The 18,361-nt window shown below is 45.1% G+C and overlaps 1 long non-coding RNA gene across 1 annotated transcript in view; it reads left to right on the plus strand.

Annotated features, from left to right (window-relative positions):
- The first annotated feature begins 231 nt into the window (after window positions 1-231).
- LOC135313214 (uncharacterized) overlaps window positions 232-18,361 on the plus strand; it is a 323,303-nt gene continuing 305,173 nt past the window's right edge. The window contains exons 1-3 of the long non-coding RNA XR_010372855.1: window positions 232-624; window positions 715-814; window positions 3,303-3,405. This is a non-coding gene — a long non-coding RNA (uncharacterized LOC135313214). The remainder of the gene's footprint in view (window positions 625-714; window positions 815-3,302; window positions 3,406-18,361) is intronic.

The raw sequence follows: 18,361 nt of genomic DNA on the forward strand, positions 1-18,361 counted from the left end.
TACTACTCTGGAACGTTTATTTTCTTTCACAGCATGTATATGCGTCTGCATGTACATGTGTATGTTCACAAATCTATGCGATACATTTGCTTTCTGTAAGCTCTTGAATCCGAGCACTTTGGAGCTGTACCTCAGTTTGGCTTAGTGATAAGAGGCTATTGCTGCAGCAGGGCAGTTGCAATTGCAAATATATGTTCTTCGGACACGCTTCCGATTTCTTCTGTTGCAAATGGGTAATATAGCAGAAGACGAAACAAAGAAATAGCTTTATGTGTGGCACACCAAAATTCACTTGCTGGCTGAAGCGTGGAAGTGACAAAGGCAGAAACAGCTGAGTGTGCAGCTAACGGATTGCCTGGGATTAGTGCTTTTTGGAGTAGCGAGGCTGTGTTGCTGAGACTATGTTTGCATAAATATATGTCTGTTTCTATGCTGCTAGAATTACGGGCCATGCTTGAAGGCATTTAAGAAGTGTTTTCATTGTCTTTTTTTGGTCTTCCGACAGGGGAGGTGGTGGTGGGATACCATTGTCCCGCTCGGTCGCTGGGAGAAAATGATGAATTAGCATAACTGTGATCTGCTCTTCAAACCTCTCTGAAGAAGGCAGTACTGGCAGAAGTGAGGGTATGACTTGCCCTTCTTTCTTTAGTATTTATTTAGCTGAGGAGTATCAAGTTAGCTACCATCTCTGCTCCTTGTTCATTTCTTTTACAGATTACCAGTCCCTCAGTAGCTTCCTGGCTGCTGCGGGGAACCATTACCTTTGAGGAAATGTCTTTCCAGCGGGTCTTGCCTGAGGCTCCAGCTCTGCCTGGTAAATTCTGTATGCTTTTGCTCTTGCTCTGTACTGCATCTTCTGCGATTATTCCTGCTCAGACAGCAAAGCATTGCAAACGAGAGTCAGTGAAGGCATTTCACCTGTTGGTAGTTTATGCTCATTTCATTCTTGCAGTATAAATAACTCTACAGGGCACAAGCCAGTGAAAAGACACACGTGAGAAAGAGGTCAGTTTCTGTGCGTGCGTTCTAGCTGCTTCTGACTCTCTGGCAGCCGACGAGGGCCCGAAACGTATAAAACCATGGGGTGTCCAAAACCTCCCGGATAGGTCACCCCCATCAGCTGCTTGAAGGTTGAAATGTGTGCAAAGAATGGAGCCAACTGCAGGCACTTGGCCTGTAGAGTTGGCTTTCTGGTATACAGTAAGAAGAAAACCTGAGGTGCCTCGGTGAGTGGATCTCTGCTGGCAGGCCAAGAAGTTGAAACTGGTCTCATGAGGAACAGATCTCATGAGGAACGTTCCCTGCTCAGTACAGATAACCTAAGATGTCGTGGGATTCCATCGCCTGCATTTCAGACTGTATGAAGCGCCCTCTGTGAATTTATTTATGCTACAGGACTCTACAGACCTGTTTGAATTGCAGAAAGGTCAACAAGAGAGCATGATGGTTGGCTTGGCTGGAGATGGTTTTTCATCACTCGGTGTCCTAGCGGAAGGCTGGTTTTGACTCTGATCCTCTCTCCTTCTGCTGGGTGAAAAGTGCTCCGGGGCTGAGGTTACTACAGACCAGCGCATCTCAGTGTAATCCGTTCACAGAACGAAAATTCCTGAACCCACAAGGAAATATCTAATTTCTATGTCTTAACTGAGTCAAAGGGGAGTGTATGGCAGAAATATCTAATTTCTATGTCTTAACTGAGTCGAAGGGGAGTGTATGGCACTGGGAAAAATAGTTCAATTCAGATGACTTAAAAACCAAAGCCATTTAAAGTGTAAAACGAGGCCAAAGTAGGCAAAAAGCACTGAACAGACACATGAAGACTGCCTAACGCTTGCCCCAGGACAGTCCTGCTGCTGCTGGAGGTTGCTGGGTAGCCTGCCCGACGTACAGGCAATAGGTTTGGCTTCTTGTCCGATGACGGCTCGGCCCACAATGTTTATCCTTGCAGGGCTTTTTCACTAGTGTTTAAAAGTCCCTCAGCCTTGATAACTCAGGATGACACAGTCTGAAATAGGGATAGAGGGCAAAAGGGGAGAGGGAGTGGACTTTTTTCTTTTTCCTTTCTTTTTTTACCCATTATTTTGTGTGGACAAAGGAGCAAGTTTGCCAAAACCCTAAGAAATACAGATTTTTTGGACTTCAACAATAGTACCATTCTTTCCAAAAATCACATTATGTCTCACCTCATTTGAGCTGTTGAATGGTTATGTCATGCAAAAAGGTGGATGAGAGAGGAAAGCCCCAAAGCTCTTTCAGCTCGATCAGTCCAATCAATAAAGCTCACAAAGGTGATTATTCTCTGATTTAAGACCTGCTCTTCTGTTTGCAGTATTATTTGTTTGTGCTGACCAAAATGCTTTTGGGAGCAAAAAGAAGTTTGAACTCACATAAAAATAATTTCTCCAGGAAGTGGTTTTCATCCTTCTCTTGTCCAATAATGCTTTCCTTTCTTCTTCTTCTGCTTTTTGGGGAGGGGAATAGTTTCTTTTTTTTCTCATAAGCAAGGCTTAATTTTGCTTTTTGAAGGCATCTTCTTAGAAAAAGCAACTGGGGCCGTGCACAGCTGGCTTTTGGAAATTGAGTTTCTACTGAAACTTCCCTGCTATTATCTTGACAATCTTATTATTATCAAAGCATGCAAATATTAGGTATGACAATGAATGCTCACGGCAGGGAGGAACATAGCTTGGCCATCAGAGGAAGGGGGCCGCTAACAATTGTGCCCCCTGTTGCAAAAGCCATAATAATTTAATATTCTCATACGGGGAGTCTCCATTTTCTTTGGCCTGCATAGAGCCGCTGCGTGTGTTGTTTCCTTTGGCCAAATCACAAGGGCCGTTCCTTGAACATTTTGCAAGACTTCAAATAGAGGATCATGCTGATAATGACTTCAGGGCAGGATTTTTTTTATTTTTTTTTTTTCGCCTACGAATAAATGATTTAACTATTAAACTGAGTCAGGCTTCTAGCTTTTGAATGTAATTTATTTCAAGGTTGTGTTAAGCTTGTTAGTAAGATCAACCATTTTTCTTCTTTTGCCAACCTGCTTAGCAAAAAATAGGGAAGACAGATCAGCTAAATGTCATCGACTCGGTATATTTGAAGTGTCACATATTGTAATTGTTAACTACCAGCTGCATTATCTGGATATGGATTTTATTTTTTAGGACTGTGTTTATTCTCCGCTACTAAAATTCATCAGCATATAGCAAGACATGTTAAGTGCCTCATTTTAAAGACAAATAACTTGGCAAATTGGTCAATTAGGTGATTTTAATGGATGTTCTCGCTTCTTTGCACAGATCTGCTAGCTCATATAGAAGTCAGACGTCAGGACTTCTGTCTTCCTGGAAGACTGGCCCTTCGAAAGCAATTTGTCCCGTATCCACTTTGAGTCCTGTTGTGGTGAGTAGAGGAAGAACTGTATAGAGAGTGAGCTAAGCCTGGCAAAGCTGACTACGTAAGATGAATTCTCTGTAGCACGTGAATCAACTACTCAGTCGCTCCGAGCCATCAGGAACCACTTTCCTGTTTTCAGGCTGAATACCTAGGAGCCGGAGCCGTGGGCCAAAACTGGTGTCTTCAGCAGGGCATAGATTTACCTGTTTATAGTATGAGGAGGCTCAGTAGCAAATTTTTATTTATCAACCGAACTAAAGGAGCAGGGGCAATAAAAGAAAAACTGCAGACAGTAGCTGCCACTAACTGGTCATTTGAAAGCTGTTATGAGGAGTTATCTCTTTCTCTTCCTTACCTTATGCTTGTGTGCGTGTCTGCGTGTATACAGAGCGCATAAAATTTTGCAAGTAGATTCGCACCTGAAGAATGTTAAAGATGGCTTAGGCAAAGTTCACCAATAAATATAGTGTTACAGTTTTAAACACATGCTGGAGATTCCCATGACCACAGGGGTCCTGCCTCTTGTTTAACAGCCTGGTGGTCTGAAACATCAAGGTCAGAGTGCATCTATTGGTCTGTGTGTCTATTGTCTGCACTTCCAACTTAGGCTGGTGAAAAGGATAATCATGTCTGAGCCAACCTCCACTTCCAAGCCTGCACCGTTGGAAGCCTGTTCATGAATTATTATGGGGAGATACTTATGCTGGGTGGCCATTTAGAGACAAGGAAGAGAGGCCTCTTTCTCCAAATGTGGGTATCAGGAACAAGGTTTGGGTTAAGTTAGCTGGGGCATCGGGGTTAACACCCTTGATCTTCCTTTGTTGAAAGTTGTGGGATTTCTGGCACGCAGAAAGCTAGGGTAGGGAATTCCTGCATTTCCCTGGGGCTTACCAGTGTCCTGGCAGCAGAGACGCAAGCCTCCGTGTACGCAAGGTTGCCGTTCGTATTTGTCGAGAAGGTAGGACTCTTCTGCTGCTGCAGGTATCTATCACATGGACTTGCAGGACACAGGGAGGTGGAGAGCATATGGAGAAGCCCTCTGAGAGTTATGTCTTTTTGATGTGCCCGTTGTCGCAGAGACTTGGGAACATTTTCTTTCTTGTTCTTGTGAGTTGCCGCATTCATCCGTCCCCATTTGCCTTTGGAAGCCACTGAAGCTACAGCTGGGTACAACTGGGGAGAAGGAAAGAGCATGGGTTGTTGCTGCCAAATAAGGGACACTTGAGGAAATTGAAAAGCAATATATTGCTTACAGGAAGAGATATTATGCACTTTTATACTGCTGATCTCAAGCCCCTTGTTGAAGTCTGTAACTGAAAACGGGGATTCAGGGAGAAAGTAGGTTTTTAGTTATGAATATTTAATGTAGCTCCAGGGAAGTCACTGTGACTGCGGTATCCCCACACTGCCCACTTCTGCAGTCAACAGAGGGTTGTTTGGGTTTTTTTGTTTGGGTTTTTTTTAACTGTATGCAGGCTGTTTACAACTCAATGGGGATAGGAGAGACGCTCCTCTTAGGGACAGGTTTCTGTTGCAAACCGTCGCAAAGGATACCTGTACCTTCTGAACCTGTTGTTTCTCGCTGCTGTGGTTGGCACAACCAGAGGCCAAAAGGACCTCTGCTCAGCACCAAGTCGCCAATTCCCAAATCCTCACAGCCTGGAACAGCAGGTTGACTTATATCAAACTTCCCACGGAAACTGTCAGAGTTGCCCTCAAAATGAGAGTTGCCGAAGTACGTTGGAGGTTAGTTGCATTGCCGTTACTGCCTTTACAGATCCTGGTCTGTGAAGGCTTAGCAGCTGTGCAAAGGGTGTGCCCTTTGATGTTCTCTGTGGCTTTATGCCTTGGCAGTGCTTTCTCTGGGCCGGTGTTGGATGCCACCCATGAGAACAGGAAGACCTCGCGTTTGGTGAATACCCATTGCAAGACACACCTAAATACCATTAGCAAAACGGTCGGTGTAAGAGGGTGTAGGTCCTTATAGGATCCTTTATGTGAATACTCACAGAGCTGCTAGTGCCTTTCTTCTTTTTAAGTTTAAGGGTGTAGGTGTCTCCAAGAGCAACAGTGTCCTGGGATAACTTTAAGATGCCAACTTCTGCAAATGGCTGCTGTGGTGTCTTAATTAAAACTGACTACATACGTATGCTTCTCCACTCCCAAGGGAGTTATACTGGCTCCTTGCTCTGGTTTTGGCTCATTTTCATAACTTGTCTGGGAACCTATGGCGCAAGATCTGTGGTTTGCTTGGAAGGATAAGCTGGGCCCAAGCGTGGTCTTTAAATCAGTGTGTACTGGCGGATGGGCAGAGGTTGGATTTTGTCTGTGGGTTGGATTTGCCCCGTGGTTGGCCTATGGGGTAATGGGCCTCTGATTCAAGGCCCAGGTGATATGTAGGTATTGGTCCACAGGAAGGAAAGCGTGGGTCCACTTCAAATAAGCAGCATGGTGTCATGGCCTGATGGTGCGTCACCGACTGGACTTTGGAGCTGCAATGACTCTACACTGACAGGGCACGAGACTATGTTAAATCAGTACCTTGTACCAATGGCAGGATGCAAATCGGGGAACAATTTGATGTGTTGGGTCAGGGGACCAGCGGTTTGATCCCGTAGTAGTGAAAATGATGATGCTTGATCCTACTGCAGAGTAGTGGCCCTATGGTGCATGGGAAGAGGAGCCCAAGAAGGCATACAGAGGGCTTTCTGTTCGACTTATCCCCCCACCTCCTCTGAGGTAATGCTGGACAACAGCAAGTTTGAAAAATATTTCACATTCTCAGATGCTATAGTGATGAATCTGGTGTGTCAATGGAGAACAACAGGCAGAGGATGAAGAAAGGCACCCTGGGCTTAGATGCAGCTCGCTCACATAAAGCTGAAAGAAAGTCTGTCCTAGTGGTTGAAGCATAGACCTGGTGGGAGGGAGGTGAGAATTGCAACAAGTCTGACATAGGTGCCTGACTGAAAATATTTCCCAGTGCTTTGCTGAGTATCGCTGGGGTGTGGAATACGTGCCGCTCTGCCACGAGCATGTGAGAGTGAAGGAAAATGCTTTCAATGCTCCTCAATCTGCAGATTGAGTCTGCCTCGTAAATCGTGGGAGTTGTTTAAAAATCCCGAGCAGGTGCCTAACGCACTGCTGGTATGGTAAGGGTTAACTGGGACGTCGCCTCCCGGTCCCACTAATTGGACTCATTTGCCATCGCGTGGCTTCCCACACCATTTCAGAAACTCAAGGGTGTGAAAAAGATGGAGCAAAACCAATGCAAAGTGGGCTTAAAGTGACTGCTGTACTAAATGTCAATGGCACAACTAAATATAACCCTGAAAGTAGAATTTATGCTTTGCATTCCTTCGCTTTTTTATTGTGGTGAGAAAAAAGCCAGGAACTCAACGGGCTGTAACTTTAATAGGTCATTCCAGCCAGTGCTTACCTTTACAAAATCCTGATAATACCGAGAAGACAATACAATGATCAAAAGCAGTGATGAGATTTTTTAGCAGCATTAACCGTCATGACCTAGCAAAATGAAAGAAAATGGTTTAACAGAACTGTCAGATCCAATATAGCTAATAAAGGCATGGATAAATGTTTATTACATACCGGAGACAGATCATTTCTGTACAGAAATTGAGGATGACCTTTACTGATAACTCTTATCTGCCTGATATCCTGAATAAGAAAAAGAGAGGGGGAGAGAGGGCTGCACTACTGCTGATGTTTATGAAAGGTGGAGAAAAATTACAATTTGCAGATGATTGTTCTTAGACAAGGGCTCTTGGGAAAATAAAGACACGGAACTGTTCGTTCTGTGCATGAGATTCCAGGCTCTGACTTGGCTGTGTCAAACATAAAAAGTGTGTCCAGCCAGGGGACTTTTTGGGAGACGTGATTTTTGTACATTTTTTAATATATATTTTGTGTGTGTGTGTTTGCATATGCGTCTGTGTTCGAGGGAGTAACAGTTGAATTCATGCAGATTTTCCTCTCTGTTTAGGAAGTTCCAAAGTTACTTGAGTAATGCTGTCACAAGTAATCTTCCTGCCAGCAAGGTTTCTAGGCTGAGCACCCATAGTTGAAAGCAGACTTCCAAGAGAAGCCAGCTCCCGTCAAGACTCAATGGTCAGATCTACGGAAGAAGATTGGAATTTCAAGCTGTTGATTTTGGACTGCAAATGTGATGTAAGCTTTCTGAGGAAATCTGTCCGCTCTGTTCCAGTTTCATATGAAGCAGCACAAGTATTTGAAACACAGGTAATGCCAGTGCTGAACCTGTCGCATGAGGCTGCAGTAAGGCCACCCTACTTCACAGCCACATGAATATGGGAGTCAAGAGACACACGAGTCGCCGGGCTGCCTGAAGCACTGGGGCGGGCAGCGGCCCGGTGGGTTGGGCTAGTAGAGTTCTGCTGACGGGGGAATCAAAGAACAAGTTAAATGCAGGCTTCTTTTCCACTTGGCCTCGATTTCAAGCACCGAAGGCCTGACCTCCCCGATGTTCTCAGTATGATGTAGAACTTCATATGCCGAAAACACAGCTGTACCCGTGAGGGCTGGCCTCTTCGAGTAGCTGGACACACAGGAAACGTCACAAGCTACCTGTCAGAAAACTGACTGGAATGAGATGCGAGTAAAATCAGAATCAGGCCTACTACATGCAGTTAATCATAAAAAATGCTGTCTTGGTAACGGTTGCAATTAGTTATGAACTTCAATAATTTCTAACGTCTCCATGTTGGCCAATTACGCTGCAGAAATTATCAAGTAACCCATAGCACATTAGCTTTCTGTAAGGCCATTGTTTGGACGTGCTCAGATCCTCTCCAGGATGAATTAGCATAGCTCTCCGAAGTACAATGGTGCTGTGCTGATTTACATTGGCTCAAAAGCTGTCCCTTTGTCTGCTGGAGTCGTAGCAGGAGCAAGTTTAAATCACGGCTTTGGAGCAGACACTCTTATGACCCAGCCTTATAGAAATAACGGTATGTGTGTTTTCCCTCTCGGCTGTGCAGATGACTTATTAGATGCCAACAGTAATTCTTTGGTCTGGTGGTAGTTCAACAACATGCTGAAATCGTACTTTAATGGTGCAATTTGAAGCTGGGAAAAGGACCACGTAATTAGTGAGCTCATCTGACTTGTTAAAAAGAGAAGCCCATCAGATGAGGAAATTCCTTAAACTAGTGCTATGATGAATGGCTTAAAAGTTCCTCATGCACTTGCCCTACAGCTTATTAGGATGCCTTTTTTTTTTATTTTACAGGACTGCAGAGGTGTGTTAGGACTGCTGTTTTCTGGTGGTGGGTATGCTTATTTTACTGCAGAATACTCACTTTGTTGTAAGCCTCAGCAAAACAAAGCAGTACGATTCGTTACTGTTGTTACAGTCCCACCCCTGAATGCTCTGTGTCTGTTGCCTGATTTCTTCAGAGAACAACTGACTTTCCTGTTTATGTGAACTTTAGTTTGTCAAGTTATATGGCAAGTAAGATTCTTGAATCCTAAAAGGCTGCGTCGGTAACCTTAAAATCCACGGTAGCTGAAGTGCTTGAATACTCAGAAGCTTCCAGGCCAGGCCCACAGACACACCATGTTATTTTGGGGCAAGAACAGCGCTTGTAACGCTCTTTTTGATGAGATCTCAAGCTCTGTATTTGTTAGTTGTCGTAAGGTAGTCTGACTTCCTGCTTCCCTGACAATAAAATGAGTCGGCAGCCGCAGTGCTTTTGCCTTGCGCATGGATCCCGTGCCTGTAGTTTGAAGATTGTGTAGCTGGTTCTGGGCTGTGTGGTTTCAGAGAGAATTATTTTAAAGGAAAAAATCTTGGGGAAATTAGTTGCAGTTTTAAAACAGAATATTTTGTCAAAATCAAATTTATTTCAATGAGGAACAATCACTCTAATGGCTGAGAAGAATGCAAAGATTAAATGAGGTATGAATAGCTGTAAGATGGTACAATTACCACCTCAGAAACAATATATTTGTAAAGTTAATTCCTCTTGAACATGAACAATCTCCTTACACTTGACCCCTCTCTATTGCCTCTTCCATGCTTGAACTCTCCTTGAACTTTGAAGATCCATCTTGAGAGTATGATATGGCCATCTCTTTTGCATCTGGTTATTTTAGCTCCAATTTGCAGCCCTAAAATGGCAATTATGGTGATATATTGCTCAAGTCACCCGACATGGATTAGTATCGGGATCAGCGCGTTTATGCACAGGAGTAGTGAATGGAGACTACAGCTATGATTTTAAATGACTTGATTAATTCTGAAACAACACTTCAGAGTCCATTACATCCAGCAGGTGTTGGGGTTCAGGCTGCACTTCCCTTAAACAGCACAAGCATGTCATATTTATTGCCTTTTTTCTTTTTTCTTTTTTTTTTTTTTTTTGGTGTCCAGCATTCCTTTCCTCCTCCTTGCCCCTCCTTCCTGTAAAAGTTCAGCGGCCTTGGAGGCAACCTGGACAATGCTCTCTTTTCATAAATCACACGGTGGGATTCAGATTGCCAAACTGTAATACGTTTCTTTATAAAAACCTCTGGGGACACAGCCTGACCAGTACTGGAGCGAGGACTGTGACTTGTTGGACAGCAGGCTGTTTTGGCTCAGGGTCAGTTAAATAATGCTGAGCCTGCATAAAATATCTGGTGGCATTAGTACAAATACCGCTGTCCTCTCAGGACTGAACTTTTTTGCTGGATCTGCGGTGTAGATGCTGGACCCCTCTCTTGCCTTTCCTCTCTGTGTTACCTGCCGTTGCTCCTTTGGGGACAGCCCGATAGCTCTTGGGAGGCTGGGAACGTCTCTGGGATATGGTTACATGTGGGGGTTAGGGTCTCAGCTGCTGCGCAATGCTGTGGTTCCCACCTGAGGCTGGGTTTGTCTTTAAAAGGAAGAGGATAAAATGATTGGCCTAATCAAGGGGTTTAATGTGCTTTTGATCTTTGAGCTCTTACCACACCATTTGATACTGTGAATGTCGGGGTCTACCTGTGATCTACACTGACTTTAAAGCAGGACGAGGAGAGGCAGGTTTACTATAGAAGTGTTCCTACTCAGGCTGCTGGGCGCTGCAGCTGAACTCTTTATCAGTCTGCCTCTTGTCCTGTGGTCAGTACTGCACAGAGGGAGAAAATGACAGCAAAACACAGAAATCATCTGAACCAGAGGGGTGACTGGACTTGGATAAAGCAGGGAGAACCGTGATGAAAATTCTTGCAATACATCCCTATTTGCTTGTAGGGGACAGCCTTTTGTAGTGATCAATTGTCATGTGGCTTTATTATGTGCTTGTTGCCTTTATTTAAGTCTTTGTGGCCTGATCCTGATGCTCTCTGTGTCCTGTTTCAGCTAGAATAATTCTTCCATTTTGCCAGAGTTCAGCCAAACAGAGCCGCAGGCCGGGCAGGCACTGCACATACAAATAAGGCGCTATTCAGTGAGGCGCCACTGAAGTGATTGCTTGATGGCCAAGGTACTCCTTCCCATGAATAAGGGGACAAAAGTTTGGGGCTAATGAGAAGCACAGCATTTGAGTGTTTGTTTTAAAGACAGTGGCTCATTCTGCAGGCTGTGGTACAGAGGCAAGGGGAATTCTGTCTGGGGTCAGGAGTCTCCCAAAGGAAGCGGCTGCTGTTTGCACTGAATATGTAACTCCTCTTAGCAGAGGTGACAGTATGTGAACCTGCTTTGAAGGCCATGGAAACCAGTGGGAGCCTGTCTGTGCACATGGAGTATGCCTCAGCTGGACAAGCACAATGCTCGGCTGAAGTGCATAGAAGGATCTACTCGGAGGAAATTACAGGGGAGGAAAAGGATGCAGAACTTGTCCTAAGGCAGTTTTGGAAAGCATTGCCCAGCTCAGACCTGCTGAATGAGCAGAGGGATGATTGGTACAGTGCTCTCTAGGAAGTGTGCTTCTTGGGGATCAAATAAGAAGTAGTCATACACAGTTCTGAGGGTTCAAACCCCTGTGAAAAAGTTGTCAGGGAAATATGTCGCATGACTTCGAATGCAAAAGGTTGCTTTTGAGTTTTCCTGGGTTGTGGGTTTCGTTCCTATGGGAAAACGTCTAGTGAAAGGCTTGGTTTTCCCTTGATGCTTCATCAGACTTCCATTTCATTTTTAGCGTGGATGGGAAATATCATAGGCTGTTCATCTGTGAAAACAGTTCATTTCCTGCGGGAAGTTTAACTGCAATGAGAAAGAAAGCAGCTTTTAAAAAATGTGGCGCCCTAGATGTTTGCAAGTGGTGGTGTTTCTTCTAAGCTGAGGGTGGGGTTTGATTGAAAACTGAAATCCAAATAATGCCTAAACATTTGGATTGGTTGAAATGTGACCCTAGAAAGCCGTGAAGAGCTAGGAGGGAACCAGGGCTGGATCTCAGGAGCACAGAGCTCAATTCTTGTCTAGTCTTGCACGCCTCTGTTAATATCATCTTTCCTGGGTAATAACTTCACTTAGAAAAGTGTTAGGTCAGGCAGTGAGTTCCCCGAACAGCTGCCTGGGGCTGTGGGTACTGTAATGGCATTGGTCCTTATCTTGGCAGACCTTCCTGTTTCCAGCGTTTATGTAACCTGTTCTGTGACCAAGAACCTGCCAGACAGCAGCGGATCTGTGTAAGATAGTCTTTTACCTCAGGGCTTCATGGTAAATGTCCTGGTGTTTCTTGGGCTCACGTTCTGGGAGTTTACCTGTGTCTTAAAAAGGGACCTTAAGGTCCACCTAGCGATCAAGGGAAAATGTTGAAGACAGGGGGCTCATTTCCTTATTATCTCTATCTGAAATGGAAGAGGGATAAACTTCTGTTCTTCATTAAAAATGGCACAGGTGGGGCTAGAGGGAGGCCTCTGCTAGCCCACAAAAGGCTTGGGTGACCCTTTAGCTATGCAAAAATTATATTCATGCTTTTCAGACTACTGGTTATCTCCAGTTGTTCCTCTTCCTGGTGGGGTCAGCCCCCTACAGACACTTGTAGTCCGTTAAAATATTCTCCTTCATCCGTGGGCTGGCAGTGCTACAACTGTGGGAAAAGCCCTGGGCTGAAATCCAGGAGGCTGGAGTTTAATTTTTGTCCCTGCAGTTTCCACTGGTTCACTTAACCTCTCTTTGCATATTCTGGCTTTGGACATTAGAAAGGGGAGAGAAAAATAACAGCTTTTGCCCTGTAGCCAGTACTGCAGTGTACCTGTCCAGATTTCTTCTTCCCTTTTTAAAGAAACATTTTCCTGCGTGTGTGTTTCCCCTCCCGCTTTAAAACACACTGACTGAAAACCTCCAGCTGCTCCAGCATCTTTCTGATTCCTCTCAGAGCTCATGCTGATGTCTTCCAGTGACAGGGGGCCCAGAGGTGGATCCTGATTGAGAGGTTTTCCTGCAGGGGCCCTTGACAGCCCACAGCACCGTGGCACCCGGGAGATGGCTGAAGGGCTTGAAGACATGTCAAGTGGGCGATACGTGCAGATGGAGGGCAGAGAGCGGCCCGCAGGGTAAATGTCTGCGATCAGAACGGAGCCCTGAATGCTCTCAGCAGTAGCCAGCTGGGGTGCAGGGCTCAGTCTGCTCCTCTGCTTCTGCCTCCCTGTTGACTGCCCTGGGAGCTTCTGTTCAGCCACCGCCTGGGTCGCCAGCTTTAGCCAGTAACAATTTCTGCCTCTAAGCAGTAGAAAAAGTCCCTCAGAAGACCCACGTCCTTCAGAGCAGGGATTTTTCCTGAGCAAAGATGACTGCGCTGTGTAGCGGGCAGCATGGCTTGCAAGCAGACACAATAACGTACCCAAAAAACAAACCTCTGGCACCGAAGTGTGACAGCCAGCAGCAGAGGTGGTGATTGACAGGGGTCTCTGTCTAACGCCTGCTCCATTTGGGGGAAACCATTCTTTCTGAAGCTGTTCCTGACCTCAGGCGTGTTTCTGTGCAAACTCCCTGTCAGGCAATGCTCGGCCCAGCCTGCCTCTCCCCCCACCCTTGCCGAAGGAGGAGAATTCTGCACACTGGCGCAGGCCAACTGCAGGCATTCAGTGTGATACCCAAATCAGGATTTTATTTATATCCCAAATCCCATTTCTCAGCACTGTCAGTTCTTTCCCTTGCGGAGAAGCGAAAAGACAGTTAAAGGGACTTTCGGTGACATCCCCGCTGTTTAATGAAGCTTGGAGTTATGGGCAAGTGACTCGAACTGCCGTTATTATCTGCATGAGTGACTGAAGGCCGAGGGTCTAGCAGTGTGCAAAGAGCTCCACCGCAAATGTGCACATTGATCATTCCTAATCAGACCAACCAGGTCAGGGGTGCTGGAGAGATGGAGAGCTCTGAAAAAGCTGACAAATGAAGCAGCGGAGCTTGGGGGTTAATGTAATATTCAAACAGAATGAGATATTCATTTTCTTATAAGCTTGTCACTTTTCCCTTCCTCTGACATTTTGCCAGAGACTACAATGAAAAGGCAGAGAGAGTGTGAGAGTGTATGAGAGAGAAATGTCCTAACCTGGGGGGGAGGAGAAAATCCTACCAGTGTATCTAAAGAGCAGAAGGGAAGAGGCGTGGGGAAGTGCAATTCTTCTGCCTCCTCCTCGTTTTTCCAGTGCACTCTTTTATAGCAGAACACTTTTCTTGGTTTTTGTTTGGTTTTTTGTTTGTTTTTTTTTTTTAAAAAGGTGATTCTGCTTTGGGACCCTTTATATTTCTGCAGCCAACACTGTTCTGTTATTCTGCAAAAATCCTGCTCAGGCTGGATTGTCTCTAAAATGGCTACGTTTGGGTTGCGTCTCGGGCCAGAACTGTATTGCCCTGGAGGAGAATGGCCTATGTAGAGCACTGTAAGAGGTGAGGAGCTGGGCAGTGTGCTGGTATGCTTGTTCTCTTTTTTTTTTTTTTTTTTTTCTCCAAACCACTGTGTTGAAGGCTGTGGGCAAAACATATGTCACGTGTCAGAAAGCATCCTTATTGCCTTACTTGGGCTCCTCCTGACTTTCTGGCTTCTTAACAGTAAATGCCTCACCTGAGGAATTTTAAGTATCTGATAAAAATTCACTGTACTTTCCAGTGCCTTGCATGCCCAGGCCCAGTAACTCACGACAGTTGGAAGTTAAGTGGCATAAATGGTACCTACCCAGCTCCTGTTGTATAACTGGACAAACCAGAGCACAAAAGGTTTGGTGGTTTGTTCCAGTCATCCCTGCAGGGCAGGAGAAGGACTTGAGAAGTCCCGGTTGTCAGTTCTGGACGCTAACCTGATGGGTGGTCGGGTTATGGCAGAGCTGAAGCTTTTGTACCCTCCGAGAAAGGTAGGCACCTTATGCTTCAGGGAACTCTTAGCAAAAGCCTGCCTGGAATTAACGATTTGAGAGATTTATTTGGCTCTCTATAGGTTAGAGGAACTTAATGCTCTGAAGAATGAGAGAGGCTTGAGAAATTAGGGGTCAGGGCCTCCTGTAAGATCTTTGCCGATTCAATGATCATCCCGGCATTGCAACACAGTATACGGTGCTGAGGTCAGCTGTTGTGGAGGGAGGACTCCACGAGGAGACCCAGAATGCTTGAGAGCTGAAGATCTTGTGCAGTGCGGCACAGCTCCAGGGGTTCAGATGTGGCAAGGACCAAGCACTTGTCCTTGATAAAGTTGGCCATTCCTTTTCTATACAGTTGTGCATCAGGAAATTATTCTCAAAAAATCAATCCCATTTTCTTTTTTAAGTGGAGTTTCCTGCCCATCAGAAAACTTTGAGTTCTCACATTTTATTTTATCTCGTCCCACTCTGTTTCCTAAGCATTTTCTTACTCTTGTAATGTCTGGAAGTTATTTTTTTTTCCAAGCAGCAGTTACTTCAGAGTTTACAAGGAGGCTGTGATTTTATTTTTGTTGTTTCATCCTTGATGCAAATAACTCCGAGTCTGCCTAGTGGGATGATACGGGTCTTGACCAGGAGAGTACACGGGGATGGGATGAGGAAACCTGCGTTATGACGACACTACAGGAAACAGGAGATTTCTCCTTTCAGGCTGCTCTCTATACTAGTTTCATGATGAAGTTGGAGGGAGAACTGGAAAGCGAGAGGAGGAGGAAAGGGAGGATATTGCTGTTTGTCTCGTACCTTTGGAGTGTATTACAGCTCCCGATCCGCAATAATGAAATGAGCCTTTTACGTTCACCAGACTTCAGACTGCAGCCTCCAAAGGTTTGAGAAGCACAGCTCAAATTCACGTCAGAGCTGACAGGAATGTGTAATAGCAGCAGCAACAACATATAATATAGACACACACCCACCCCCAATTTCTTTTCATTTTCCTCATATACTGTGAAAAGCACAAAAGACGGAAGGATGGACTTTGGGGGAGCAGTCACTGGGCTGGGTCTCCATAGATGTGAATTCAGCTCTCTCCGTTCCCACTGGGGTGGTACAAGACCTGGGATTAGCAGCTGTTTTTTTTTTCCCCCTTCTCCTTTGTTTTGCAGATCCTTTCAAGATGTTTTTTTTTCTCCCTGTCTGTTTTGACTATCAGTTCTTCAAGGCTGGCATGATTTCTTATTATGTTCCTTTTACAGAGGGGCTTTCTTCCAGCAAGAGCCTGTCCTGAAGTACAGAAGAGTAATACTAAATATTTGTTAATGTCGACAAGCAGAATTATTTAATCTTCCTGCTCCTTTAACCAGTACTGCAGTCTGCTGGCTGCCTGCGATGTTAGGTAGTTGGCAACATTTTTCTAATACAAGCTCTCTCTGCTCGTCAAGCTTCTGTCTCAGAGATTCATGTGGAGCATTTCAGTTTATTCAACCCTTAATCAGATGCTTGACCCATTCTGAACAGTGCTCAGCTTATGACCTCTTCTCAATAAACAAGTTTTAAACAAGCTGCCACATCAGATTTTTTGCAGAAAACGAATGTGAGACAGCAAGGAGAGTTAATCATGCCGAATATTGCTCTTTTTGCCAGGCCGCTCTCTCTGCCTCCCCGCAAGAATAATTTACATTTTCGGAAAAGCCCAACTGTCTCACTGAAAAGAATTGATACAATTTCTGTAGCGTCAAGAGATCTGCTTTTCTGTGGGGAATGAAGTGTATCTAAACAGGCAAAATGTTCTTAATGGTTACGCGTGATGTACAAGGTGAAGGCAAACCCCATAGCCATGCAGACCATTGCTCCATTGGATGCCTCATCCTTAAGAACTCATTGGTTATCGTGAGAGACAAGGAGGGAGTTTAGAGAACTCCCTGACACATTGGTAGGGCTGCAGGCCCTGATGCTCAAAATTAGGTCGTGTGCAAGTCACCCTGGGCATCTCAGTAGTGTAGAGCTGGGTCTTGATGCTGTAGGTATTTTGGGTTTGGGTGTTTTTTTTTTATCTCCTCTTTGTTTTTAGATCTCAGTAAGCAGTGGAACTGGAAAGGAAAAGTGAAGAAAATGGTGGTTTTTCAGTGACTGCAGTCATCTTCACCAAAACTACCACCATCTTTGGAACGCTTACTTGCAGCTTCAACAACAGTCAACGAAGCTCGAATGGGTAAATGACTGGATTCCACTCGCCCGGAGGGTGATGGCTGCAGCGGCAGGTAGCTTCAGGCTATGGCCTCCATTTCTGACTAGCAACTCCATTTACTGCTACAAAATGCACGTGGCCTCGTTTCCCCTGTCAAACCAAGTGCAAAGTATCTTGAGGCTTTGCAGTGCCATTCTCTGCAAGCGGTGGCGTGCCAGAACAGCGCACCTGGGCGCTCGCGTGGGGCAAAGTGGTATGAATATTGGCGGTTAGGACACCACTTCACAGGTGTTTGAACACAGGCCCTTCCCTGGAACGAGCTCTCCTCCGTAAGTTGGCCGCCTCCTTACAACCTGCATCGCCTTGGCCTGGTGAGTGCAGGAACAGTGGAAATGAATGGAGGTGAATATCACAAGTTCTGTTATAGCCGGTTGTTGGCATCGCTGTGCAGCTGAGCAGTGCAGTTACTGCAGGAGAAACACAACAAATATTGACAAGACTTTATCGCTGTACTAAATGGTACAAGCTCCAGGACGCTATTGTTTGCTGATAATGTTGATTTTGCAAACACAGTTTCTTATGGCTCGGTTCCCTAATCTTTCTGTGAGAGGTGTTCAAATAAGCTTAGACCAGAGGTGCCATCACCGATGTTGTCAAGCAAGTAATGTAACTTTTCTCATGTAGCCGTGGCCCCGATGACACATGGACCTTGTCCATCGGTGAGGCTTAGCGCCGGTAAACGTGACTGGCAATAACAGTGTCTGTTTGCTTTCCTTTCTAGTGCCTTTGGATTGTAAAATGCTCTGAGATGATTTGGTAGTAGCTGAACTTGGCCCTTTCCTCTGGCTCTTTCTGTGGTGGTGAAGAAGCCACAACAGTGGAAAACTGGTTTTCGGTTATTACATTTGGTCCTGTTTTGTTATATTTTGAGGAGGCTACTGAGGTTGGGGTGTGTCCTCTGACTTCTGGTCAGTAACTTGTAGGGCAGGCTGAAAACATGTAAAGGGAGGGTAGGAGTTGTGTATTTTCCTCTTAGAAAAGGAAATCGGTGAGGGGACCAACCTTGGGCAAATTGCCCCTGCTCCAGCATTACTTGCTTTCTCTATTTTGATAATTTTTTTGTGGAGGAAGGAGTCTACAAAGTTCCTATAATGCTCAGCACACTTGAGTCTTTCCAGACAGTCCAGGGCCACTATAAAATTTTAAGCACAACTTGATTTTTTCTTAATTAATCATGATAGTTGTGCGGTTTCTGATGTATCTTGAACACCTTAGACTGTGTTTTGCTGGTGGTCAGCTAAGAAAAGGTTAAAACAATTCTTTCAGACTTCATAGGGTTTAAGAAAATTTAGTCTGTTGGTTCCATTATCTGGACTTATTCGAGAGTTTAAAAGGGGGAAAATTTCTCAAACGGTCTAGTAGTTTTCCCTCTTTCCCACTAGATGGCCGATTGTGTTATGTCCAAGAACCATT

Source organism: Phalacrocorax carbo, chromosome 4 (genome assembly GCF_963921805.1).
Source record: "Phalacrocorax carbo chromosome 4, bPhaCar2.1, whole genome shotgun sequence".
Classification (NCBI taxonomy): domain Eukaryota; kingdom Metazoa; phylum Chordata; class Aves; order Suliformes; family Phalacrocoracidae; genus Phalacrocorax; species Phalacrocorax carbo.